The following is a 12,174-nucleotide window of genomic DNA, read 5'->3' on the forward strand; positions in this document are numbered from 1 at the left end:
ACAGTTAATATTGGCAAAATCAGCGATAAACTTAAATGGCAAATTTGAAAAATAAAGCACCACAGAACAAGCCAGGAATATTGTAGTGTGTGTGCACACTAATGTGAGATTGTTTAGACAATGGACTACAAATAATGAGCTGCTTACCGTTAATTTTTATTTCAGTAGGTCCCCCAGAAGCACTGAAAACGTCTGTACAGAGCTGCTGTAGTGCTGAGGAGTTGCTAGAGTGAGTCTCCAAAGAGTGGTAGAGGGGGATGCAGCTCTGTCCTTATTAGTCTCACAGTGTGACCCTCCCACTCAGCACAGAATACTCTGCAAGAAAGGACAAACAGCTACCCAGACACAGATTTCACATAGTTATACTTGTATATCCCAAGTCCAGTAACAATGTAAGAAATGTTATTTTTTCTCCTCCCACCTTCCCCCCCAAAAACAAAACAAAACAAAACAGTTCTATAAATTAAACTGACAGAGTATGAACGTGTGAATTGAAAGAGTATCTGGTTTCTAGTTGTAAAGAACCAATTATGTACATTAGCACACCGGCAGAAACTAGCTTTTATCACTTAAGTGTAAGCACACATCATTAATTTTATATACTTCATCATAAATTTAAAAATCAGCCACCCAAGTAGTGAAGAGAGTGCACCTATTTATGGCACTGGTGCTGCAAAGTACAGCAGATTACTGACATTTGTTTTGCCTTTTAAAATCTATCATTTACAAACCTGAATGTTCTTGCACTGTAATATCATCTGCCTGTGATGAAACGGTGAGATTGAGCAGTGCCACTAGCTCTCATCCGAATGTGCGAAACTGCACTTTTCTCAGGTTCTCCAAGTGTGCTTGTGGCAGTTTTCTGTATTGCATTTTAAAGATGTAAGCCAGATAGAAGTACAGAGAAAAGTAAAATGACTAGAAATAGATACACAGAAGACAGAGAGAATAGGGCTTTAATTAAACATAATCTCATTTATATATATCCAAGACATATTTTATATTTTTCTAGTAGAATCATTCTGACAGGCAAAGTAAGGTGGTAACTATTACATGAAAATGTATTAGCTTAACATCAATTTAGCCTAACAGATCTTCAGGTCAGAAAATTCACAGGGTTAGCTTTTTGCTTCCCTCTCGCCCAACAGATTTTTAAAAAATGTCTCCTCATTTCAACCAAGATAACTAGCCAGGATAGCCAACAAATCACGTGTAAAGACATGATTATCCTTCTGGTTTGAATTTCAAAACAGTTGTTCTTCCTAACTTAGAATCATGAGAGAAAGATGAAATTGCAGCTTATGTACATGTCTCCTAAGGTGTTTTATTCCACAACTTTGCCACAGACTTGTGGTGTAACCTTAGGCAAGTCACACTTCTCTCTTGCTCATTCTGCAAATTATAGAAAGTAAAGCTGCCTTACCTCACAGGGTGAGGCGCAAGAGCCCAATCCTACAGCTGACAAATCATCGGAGCACTCCCTTTCCCTTCAGACTTCTCATTTGATAAAGGCTTCAGTGTTGAGCCCTAATTCAGTGTTTCAAGCAGAGTTGTGAGATCCTCAGTTGAAAGAGCCTTTGTAAAAGCTCTGCTTCTAGTGAAAGGCATTATCATTTTCTATTTGAAAAGAACTGCATTTCTCATTGCTCTGTCAAGCTACAAAATTCATAAAATCCTTTTGTTTACTTCGTTACATGCCCTAAATATCTGGATTCAGCTGTGTTACATGAATATAGACAGTCTTCCTAATTTCAATGAATATATGTTCTGAATTAGCTAAACATTTTAATGTGCACTTTGCACATACAAACGGTTCATCCCTTAAAGAAATGTTTCTGTTTCTTGAAGTTTCAGTATTGCTCAGAAGTCCAGATCCAAACTGGGCCTTCATTTCCTATGAAGCAATAATGAAACATAACCCCCAAACCAAGGATGTTGTTCTACTTACCGAGATATCAACACTCCAAATAGGCAATGAAAAATACCTTATTTGGACTATGTCAACTTCAAAACACTCCACATCCCTATGAAAGCAGTAAGTAGAAGAATTAGAAACTCCTACAACTTTCCCTGGCTAAACACATATGCTTCCTGTACTCTGGCCCAGATTTTGAACAGGATTATGCCAGTTCACATAAATTAAAGGAATTACCCTGATTTATACTAGTTGAAGACCTTCACATTAGGGACTGCCATCATACATATTTATGGACAACACTGTTCACATTAATGAATACGGTACTCTATGTCTAGTGACATGAAAATTGGGAAGAAGGAAAACCTTGCTGTTTACAAACTTCTGTCATGAGCTAAAAAAAGGCTTCTCTCTCTGACTCCTGCAATACAAGAAGCAAAGCCACAACTGGCAAAACATCTCTGTTATCATAAACAGCTTAGAAATACCAACCACCTGCAAACAGTTACTGGTGCACTCCCGAGAAAACACTCTCTATACATCATTTCATCTCCTTTGTATCTGAGGAGTACTGGAAAAACTGATGGTAGGAGCTGAAGCACCCGCAGCAAATGGATGATCTCCTGTGCTACCTTTGCAGTAGCAGTCTTCCAGCTATCTCAGAATTTAGCTAAAGCACTTTCTTGTATGCAGAAGACAGGATTAGGCCTGGATCCAGGCGAGAGCCAAGGCCAATACACCAAGAAGCAGAAAAGAGAGTCATTTAAGTTTGAAACCATACTTAGCACAGACACGCAGAGTATGTTCCATCTCCTGCGCCAAGGGTGAACTGCTCCACTGAACAGCTTTTACTACAACTGCAGTTGCAGGCAAGATGCAGGGGGAAAAGGTGAGAGAATTGGAGGGCAAAGGCACAGACTTATTTTTTGTAGAAAATCTTTCTTATCACTGACACTCACTTTCAACCTTCGATTCTTTTTCAGCATGATTAGATATCCAAATCAGGCAAGCAGCATAATTCACTCTTGTCTGTGTGGTGCTAACAGATTTGTCTCCATCTCGTTAGACCCACATTTTTAACTTGTGTTGCTTATGACAATGCATATGCAGGAATGAAGCTGTAAACTTTGACAAAACTCTTTAAAAGCAGCAGTATTCTACTTGAAAACAATTTTTTAAAAGGAGATTATTTTGAAATGCCCCTTACCACGCTATTTCCCACTGAACGTAGAGCTTAGTGTTTCTGTTCCGTTGTATAAGCCCTTATGTGGGATTGTTCCTTCCCAGATGATCCTTTCTGCCCTCTGCAAGATTTGCCAGTCATATCAACTGCATTCCACTGAAGCAATTAAAATATAAATGCTTTTAAATACATTAGACTGAACCATAATGAACTTAGACAAAGCAGGTGGAATCCCAGCCTTGGGGAAGTTAATGGAAATTTTAACATCGATGTAAATGGGGCAAAAATGTCACTCAAGTGAGCGAACTGTGGCAAAAATCACATCAAAAAGGAATTATTTATATGCATGTGCACACACACTAAGCACTCCTGAACAGCAAAGCCAACAGAAGAGTTGGATGTCACTTCATTTTTTCTGTAGAGAGGAAAAGAAAAAAAAACCCAACTGCTACTTCTTTTTTCTGAACACTTAGGAAGCACTCAGATTTTCAGTAAAGGGGCCAAAATAACTGTGAAAAAGATGCAGAGGGAATACTTACTGCTATACTTTTGTGGTATTAGTTCTCTTGGCTCAGACATTTTCTCCACTCTTTGACACTTTATAACATGTCTTAAAATAACCAAATACTAACAAATATAATGGTTCAACAACAACAAAAATAATGTCCACACTTTATCTCCAATTTCAATGCCACTGAAAATCCCAGTCTCAAAAAAAAATAATGTGGAGTTGTATCATTTGTAATGTTTAGTGTTAGCTGGTCCTAATATGTTTCATATTTTTAATAATGACATTTTAATCCAAAATATATACATCAGTAAATAAATCAGTGTCTTCATATACTGCTTGTATTTACCAGTTGCAAACATTTCAACAGCTGTATCATATGATTTGTAAAGTATTCATTACCATTACAGGAAAAAAAACATTTCTGTGCATATACTACTCTATAAAGTGTTAGTACAAAAATTCAGTTAAGTTATTCAAACCTGAAATAGTATTGGATTTGTAGAATTCAGTAAAACATCAGTCCAGTCCATACGTAGAGGAACAATGCTAAGATTAATAGTGTCAAAATGTGTATGTCCTTAATTTATTAAAAGGCATACTTTACCTTGTCTTCCTATGGACAGATAAATGCATGTATGTAACCGTACTGCCGTACTACAAACAGCTTGCCACATGTTCTGTTTTTTCATGAACACACAGAAAAATACACAATGAAGAAAAAATTCTGAACATTTACCACTGCTTTTCTTTCTCTTCTTTCTTTCATATGGAATCCATCCCACTTGTAACACAGGAAATATGTGGCTTTTGGTGGCTTTTGGGTTGTACAAGAAAAGAGTATGTGGTCAAACAGCTGATGAGGAATGAGAAAAACTGAGAGGTGATTTTCCAAACCAAGTCAAAGCACATAATCTGGCTTGTTTTAGTCAGAAGTACCCATATGTCTTTAAAAGTCATTACACGTAATGAAAATAAGAAAGCCAGGTTTTAGGCAGCTGTGCTGGGAATTACAGGTGTTTGCCCAATACTTCTGTCTGAATATGCTAAAATCCTACATGCAGTCTGAAAACATGTATAAAGCAGTGAAATATGTTAATTTAAAATTTATATAACGCAAATATTAGAAAAAGGAAGGTGAAGAGCAAAGCCAAGGTATAAGCAAAGTTTAAGATCCTACAAAAGGGCTAGGCTGTATAAGCCATTGCGGCTTAAAGGGCAACTTTATTTTAGATCAAAAGGCTTGTTTTTTTAAACTTCAGGAAAACTAAGCATAGATAGTCCAAGATATGTCAGTTAAAATTCCATTTTAAATTGTAACAAATATGTCTAAGAATTTACAAGTCTCAGTATTAGCCAGTGTCCTTTCTATCCACTTAATTTGCCCAAATTTTATTTAAGAACAGAATGCTATTATGGTAAATAAGCCACTTTTAGGTCCAGTTATGAACAGTTTCACACTTTCAGAAAGTAACTTATGTAAATTTGCCTATGCAAGACTAATTGATATATGCGACCATCAGTTTTATCAACTTAGTAGCTACAGTTACATTAATCCCTCCAGGATTCAGAGTTCATGCAGAGATATTTACTGTTATTTTAATGCCCAATTTCAATACTGTCATGCAACATAAAAATTAAATAATAAAATTAGTAATATTTTATTAATATTTATTTCTGAATAATTAGGCACAATAATCTGAGAAGTCAAAGTAAGCATGTGTTTAATCTGTATCTCTGCATCCACATACTCTATTTGCCTTTCATCCAGAAGTAAATATTTTCAGGATTTAACAAATGTTATACTTTTAAGTCGGTAATTTTACAGATTTATGTAAGCTTGATGTTTGCCTAGAGCTATCTAGTCATGATCTCAGATGTAAAAGAACTCTAAATTCAATAGCACCTAGAGGCTGCATCTAGAAGTGAGACAGAAGTACATGTAAAAAACAATACTAGCCCTCTACAACAGCCTACTGACCTATACATATTTCAAGTCAACATTCTACATCATCCTATGTACATATGTATTTTTGGGAGCTGAGGAATTTGCTCACTAATAGAAAATGACAGTTGAAAGGAAGAATCTATCAGACTGTGTTTGCATGACTATTTGTATCTTTATGCACTGCAATTCAAATAAATTTTACTGTTTATGCAAAATCAAACACTAGTTCCTAGAAAGGCCAGCATTTAAATAAATGGAAGGTTGTTAAAATAAATGTAGCTGTGTAGTGTATCAAGCATAACATTTGCATCAATCTCTAAATTGTTTATTTTTGGCATGTCAAATGTGGTTTGGACACGATGGATGAATTTAATTTTGGAGCAAGACCAAGCAGTTTAGCATGAACGTGCCATTTTGATGAAGTTTGGAGTAGCTAGGAACTGCTCTGGTTTCTTCCCTTTCCTGATAAGTGGAATCCAGATATATCCTGTTGGTTATTTTAACTGAGTACTTAACTTAATCTTGCCAATTAGTCATTGACTAATTGCGCTGGAACCAATTCTTAGTACTGGAACCAACTACGTTCTAACAACTTAAAGAGGCATTCTCTAAATATTTAGTGAGGCTATATTTTCACGTGCAAAATTATTCAAATGCATTTAGAGTTCATGCCTAAATCAGCAGACATAATCTACAGTTATTAGAGCAGTAGTATCTGACATAGATACATAGTAAAGAATGTACTCAATCATAAAACTTATGGTAGGAAGATGACCTTATGCCAAAAATACAAATTTTGCTGAAGGTAACTACATTGCTGAGATGTTATCAAGCTGTGTTCAGAGAGGAATACAAACTTAGGTCCTGCCTGTGCATGAGGGGGAAGACACTTGTTATGAAGACAAAAAATTTTGTGTAATAAAACTGTGTTCATCCATATCTTTTCAGTATGAATAATTATAGCTTGACGTGCCTTCAAACCTATTTGGGAAGAAGTAACTTTTGTTCATGTATTAAAACTACAAGGCCATATTCTTAAAAAGACAAAAAAAAAAAAAAAGCCTAAGAAGTCATGAACTCTTTTAGGACCAACTTGCTCAGACATTCATCAGACATTGAGCTTATCTCTCCTATTGCAATATTGTTCCATTTCCCAGAACTTAGAATAGAGGATATTTCTTTAAGGAGCTGTTCGTACTTTACAGATACTTCACTGATCTTTAGGGAACTTTAAAATTTACTTCAACAGAGGATTTGATTCCTGGAGGATAAAATTAGAAAAAAAGGCTGAAACTGAATAATCTAAGCCTGTTGACAGGAGTGAAAAAAAAAAGTCTATTCTAACCATAAAATGCCTGTAAGTAGAAGAATACATAACAGAAAACAAGAGCTTGCATCAGGCACACATTTGTCTTCACACTGGGTTTATCTTCCCCACAGAAGTATTTTTTGCAATCAGGACCTAGGTTTGAATGCCAAATTAGACTAGCCTAGTTCCAAACAACGAAGCTGGCAAGCCTTCTTCAGTTCTCCCTAGTTCTGAGCTTTACTACATAAATCAGTGAGATGTGTGAGTGCATCCCACGGCTGCCTGTGGTACAGCATGGCAAACTGCTGGGGGAATGTTCCCAGTGCCCTGAGGAAGAAGCTGTCTACGTCCAAGCACAGTTCTGCAATTATGGGAGGACAAAGGACTGCACGCACCCACTTATTTCATGTGTTTCTGCAGTGTGAAGGCCACAGTTAATAAACCAAAAGCAATTTAAACATGAATTTAAATTCAGCTTTAAGCAGTACTGAGTTACGTCCCTCTCTCCAGATGTAACCAAACAGCAAGTGTGGTGAAGTCATGTTATGCAAGGCACCTGAGATGTCTAAATTAAGGGTGTAATTTCCCTTGGAAAATCCAGATTTGGGATTAACTCTACTCTGCAAGTGTATCTCTTCCTTGATTTTAGTGTGACAGTATTCCTAACTTCAAACTGACAGCTAAATTTCTGAACTGAGTCTGTGCTTGGTTGAAGATTTTATAGAATCTGTGGACATCAAACAAGTTTATTTAATCTTGTTTAGTAGGACTAGTACAGCTTTTAGATACCATTAGATAAGGTAGTCATATCCTTAGAAATACTTATATTCTTTTTATGGTTAAAAATTAACTACAAAAATGACCTAAACTATTAAAGCACATATTTACAATTGCGTAAATTGTTCACAAAGTAAATTGGACTGGCTTAAACCAATGTGAATCTGCATTTTTAATTAAATGAGTCAAATTCTATGTACAGAGGACTTAAATGAATATTCCACAAGCATTGCCTGTAGCAGACATGGTAAAATAAGAATATTCAGTTACATCCATGTAAACTCATTTTATTTACATTCAGAGCAACTGTCCTCAAGAGTTTTATTAACACAAACTTGCCTTGGCTTACAGTAAAGGTGTGCAGATGCTTTTTAAATATAATCTAATTTTATCTATTTATTTATTAGAGATTATTTATCTATTTATTTATTTATTTTAGGATTTTCAGTGGATGACTTCCACTCTGGTTTTATCAGGATCTTGAAAATAATTTTAAAATGTGTAGAAGCATGTTCTTTGCTTATATTCTGGATAGTCTCAGAGGATTACAGACAGGTAGTTGTAAATTCTCAGATCCCCACCTTCCTATATTTTCCTTCATGTCAGAAGTTGGTTCAGAAGTTTCATATACTCCTCAATCTATGCCATTGCTGTATGCTGTAATGCTGAATTCAAACACACTGTCCCACCAAACTCCCTGATCCTTTGCCTTGCCTGCATGGTGACAGTTTGTCTCTTGACTGGAGAGACAAGGCAAGGAAACCCAGACAAAGAAAAGGGTCAGGAGATAGGAAAGATTCTTTGATATTTAGCCCATGGGAGGCTGTCACTGCTCACCTATGTGAGCTAAAATATCTAAAAAATAAAACATCAAATTAATTTAATGATTTAGTTCTACTCTGAACTATTTGTTGGTATGGCAGACAGGAACCGAGACAGTAAAATAAAATGAAAGAAACAGAAGCTAAAATTAAGATGCTACGGTATACTTTGATATAGAGTGGCCAAATGTATTGGGCTGCATTCCTTTTCATCTCTTCGTTAAAGAATCACAAGATAATCTTGATGAAATAAGGTTCACTTAATATCTTTTGATGTAGATTATCATTCAAGGCAGTTGTTTTTTAGATGTTACCAACTTCAGAGTCCTGAAAATTTTTCCATTTAACAATAAATTGAGATAACAGTGAAATATTATACAGTTCATTCCATGTGTGTAAGTGGGCATAGACATTAAACAAAGACTATATATCAGAGTGAATTAAGGATTTGATCCTAGTTTTCTGATGTAGACGAGGGGTATGCTTTTGATGCCTAAGAAATACAAAATCAAGCCATAATTTCCTCCTCACCCTATATTTCAGTAGTATTTACCTCCTGTTCTCTGAAGTTAAAATACTCATTAAAACGTCTTCATAACTTTGAGACAGTTGAGAAGTGCCTTTAACAGTGACTTACTGAAAACCTGCCAACGTTAAGAACACCACAACACAGGAAAAAAGGTGAAAATAAAAGAAATACACTTCAATATTAAAATAATACAACGAGAAACCCCCCTGAAAATAGTTTCAGCAACTTAAGTTCTAATTAAGACTGAAAACAAAAATAAGACACTATAGTTAACTTAAAAACTGAAGCATTTTTAAACATCTTCAATAATCCTTATCTAGAAATGAATTTTTGTCATTCATTTTCTTACCACTTCTCCTGAAATAAACTCTCTCCTATAGGATTGATACCAGTTCCATTAATGAGCTTGCCCTCTCCTGTCAGATTTGGTTTCTTAGCAGGTTCTCTCTCCTGTTGTCTGTGGGCGACCACTACTACAGAACCCCACTCTAGGCTCCCACTGGAAAGAATGAATGAAGGAGAACTAGAAAGTTAATGCCAGTAAAATGCTTCTTTCTGCAGATCACCGGAAGTCTTGGTCAGTTTCTTCACTTAGAGTGAAATTTTGCCTTTCCTGAAGTTAGTGTATGCTTTGCTTCAGCTGGGCCAGAATTTCAGACGTCGTTTCTACGATGGGGTTACAGCACTGGTGAATAAGGGAAGAGCACTGATGTCACCTACCTGGACTTGAGCAAAGCATTTGACACTGTCCCGCATGACATCCTTGTCTCTAAATTGGAGAGACATGGATTTGATGGATGGACCAGCTGGTGGTTATGGAATTGGCCAGATGGTTACGCTCAAAGAGTTGCAGTAAACAGCTTGATGTCCAACTGGAGACCAGTGATGAGTGGCATTTCTAAGGGGTCAGTGTTGGGACTGGCGCTGTTTAACATCTTTTTGGGTGAAACAGACAGAGGGATTCAGTGCACTCTGAGCAAGTTTGCTGACAACACCAAGCTGTGTGGTGTGGTCGACCCGCTGGAGGGCAGGGATGACATCCAGAGGGACCTGGACAGGCTTGAGAGGTGAGCCCGTGCAAACCTTATGAAGTTCAACAAGGCCCAGTGCAAGGTCCTGCACATGGGTTGGGGCAATCACAAACACAAATACAGCCTGGGTGATGAGCGGATTGAGAGCAGCCCTATGGAAAAGGACTTGTGGGTATTAATGGATGGAAAACTGAGTATGAGCCAGCAATATGCGCTCGCAGCCCAGAAAGCCAACCGTGTCCTGGGCTGCATGAAGAGAAGTGTGGCCAGCAGGTTGAGGGAGGTGATTCTCCCCCTCTATACTACACTCTCATGAGACCCCACCCGCAGTACTGCGCCAGCTCAGGGACCCCCCAGTATAAGAATGGCATGGACCTGCTTGAGCAGATCCAGAGGAGGCCAGAAGATGATCAGGGCACTGGAACAGCTCCCTTAAGGAAGGCAGGCTGTGAGAGTTGGGGTTTTTCAGCCTGGAGAAGAGAAAGCTTAAGGGAGACCTTATAGCAGCCTTCCAGCACTTCAAGGGGGCCTACAAGAAAGATGGGGAAGGGCTCTTTATCAGGGAGAGTAGTGACAGGATGAAGTGGAACAGTTTTAAACTAAAAGAGGATAGATTTAGATTCGATATAAGGAAGAAATTCTTCACTGTGAGGGTGGTGAGGCACTGGCACAGGGTGCCCAGAGCAGCTGTGGCTGCCCCCTCCCTGGAAGGGTTCAAGGCCAGGTTGGACGGGGCTTGGAGCACCCTGGGCTGGGGGAAGGTGTCCCTGCCCATGGCAGGGGGGTTAGGACTGAATGATCTTTAAGGTCCCTTCCAACCCAAACCATGCTATGTTTCTGTGACCTTTCTTTAGTTGCTATGAACTAGGAGTATTAGAGAATTCAAGCAAGACAGGATTTCACTCTAAACAGAAAGTATTAGCAGCACTTCCTGTCATCTTCAGGGAGAAGACAATTAAGAAATAAATATACCAGAACGATAGAGCTTGCCAGGAAGGCTTTTGTGGATCCTAGCTGTGGAGAGTGAGTGAGTGGCTGCATAGTGCTTAGTGGCCAGCCAGGGTTAAACCATGACACTAGGTTGTGCTGTGTGTAGTGGTAACAGTTGAACAATAACAGAGACGACAAAACTTTGTGACCCAGAGACTGGAAAAAGTATTATTTAGAAGCTGCGATTTCATTAGCTTTTAATCTAATAAGAGTCTATAATGGTATTCAGCAGCTAATACAGTTGGTGAGGTTTTTTTGGTTTAGTTAAGGTTCTTCCCTGTGTTTTGCTTTCTCATCCCTTTCCAGCCCTTACTGTTTTCCTCTCGCAGTGGTTGCTGGAGCTCCCGGTTTGGGATGTCCAGACAGGCCTGTGGTGATCCAGTCAGCTACCTATGGATTAAATGACATCTTTTTCCAGTTGTAATGGAAAGATAGCTAAATTACATGGAAAAACAAACAAACAAAGAAAACCCAAAACCAAACCAACAACAAATTAACAAAAGGAAACTGTTGCCCTTTTTTTCAACATGTTTTGAATGAGGCTTTGTTATTGTCACTGTGTTTTCAAGGCTGTGATCTCTGCACCTGACTACATGTTGACCAAGTTCTTGTAGTGGAGCTACCTGCACATACTCTGGAATTTATCAGATTAAAAGATTTCTCATACCTAAAAGTAGACTTTATAGAAGCTTTAACAAAGTCACCCTTTAAATAGAAATTTCTCAGCTCTATTTGTTGAAAAAGTTTAAATAAAAAGGTTTGAAAACATATCTACTCACCACCCACTGTACTTTTGCACGGTCTTTCCATCACACTCCCCTGAAAATCTTATAGCTTTCGATTGCTACTTTATGTTTCAGAGTCCACCTGCTCTCTCAAAGTCTTTTCCTAACTGTCATCCCTGAGACTTGGACTGGGATTTTATCTTTGCTGCAAGAAGCCTTCCTTGACTATAGCTTCATGCTTCTTGCTCGTTTTTCTCTCCCTCTTCCAGCCTGATACTGTTGAAGCTTCTTATAGAATGGCTGAAGTTGAAAGGGACCTCTGGGAATCTGGTCCAACTCCTCTGCTCAGTTATGGCCACCTAGAGCCAGCTGCCCAGGACCGTGTCCAGAGGAGATGTTTTCCATCTGGGCAACTAAATTACTTCAGAGAAGATTCTG

At 38.0% G+C, this 12,174-nt stretch overlaps 1 protein-coding gene across 1 annotated transcript in view; it reads right to left on the bottom strand.

Moving 5' to 3' along the window:
* Window positions 1–234, bottom strand: part of COL19A1 (collagen type XIX alpha 1 chain) — a 177,702-nt gene extending 177,468 nt beyond the window's left edge. The window contains exon 1 of the mRNA XM_033002791.2: window positions 148–234. The gene's annotated coding sequence lies outside the window, so the exon portion shown is untranslated. The remainder of the gene's footprint in view (window positions 1–147) is intronic.
* Window positions 235–12,174: the final 11,940 nt, after the last annotated feature.

The sequence above is a fragment of the Tyto alba genome, unplaced genomic scaffold (genome assembly GCF_018691265.1).
Source record: "Tyto alba isolate M040663 unplaced genomic scaffold, T.alba_DEE_v4.0 Super-Scaffold_40, whole genome shotgun sequence".
NCBI classification, from domain to species: domain Eukaryota; kingdom Metazoa; phylum Chordata; class Aves; order Strigiformes; family Tytonidae; genus Tyto; species Tyto alba.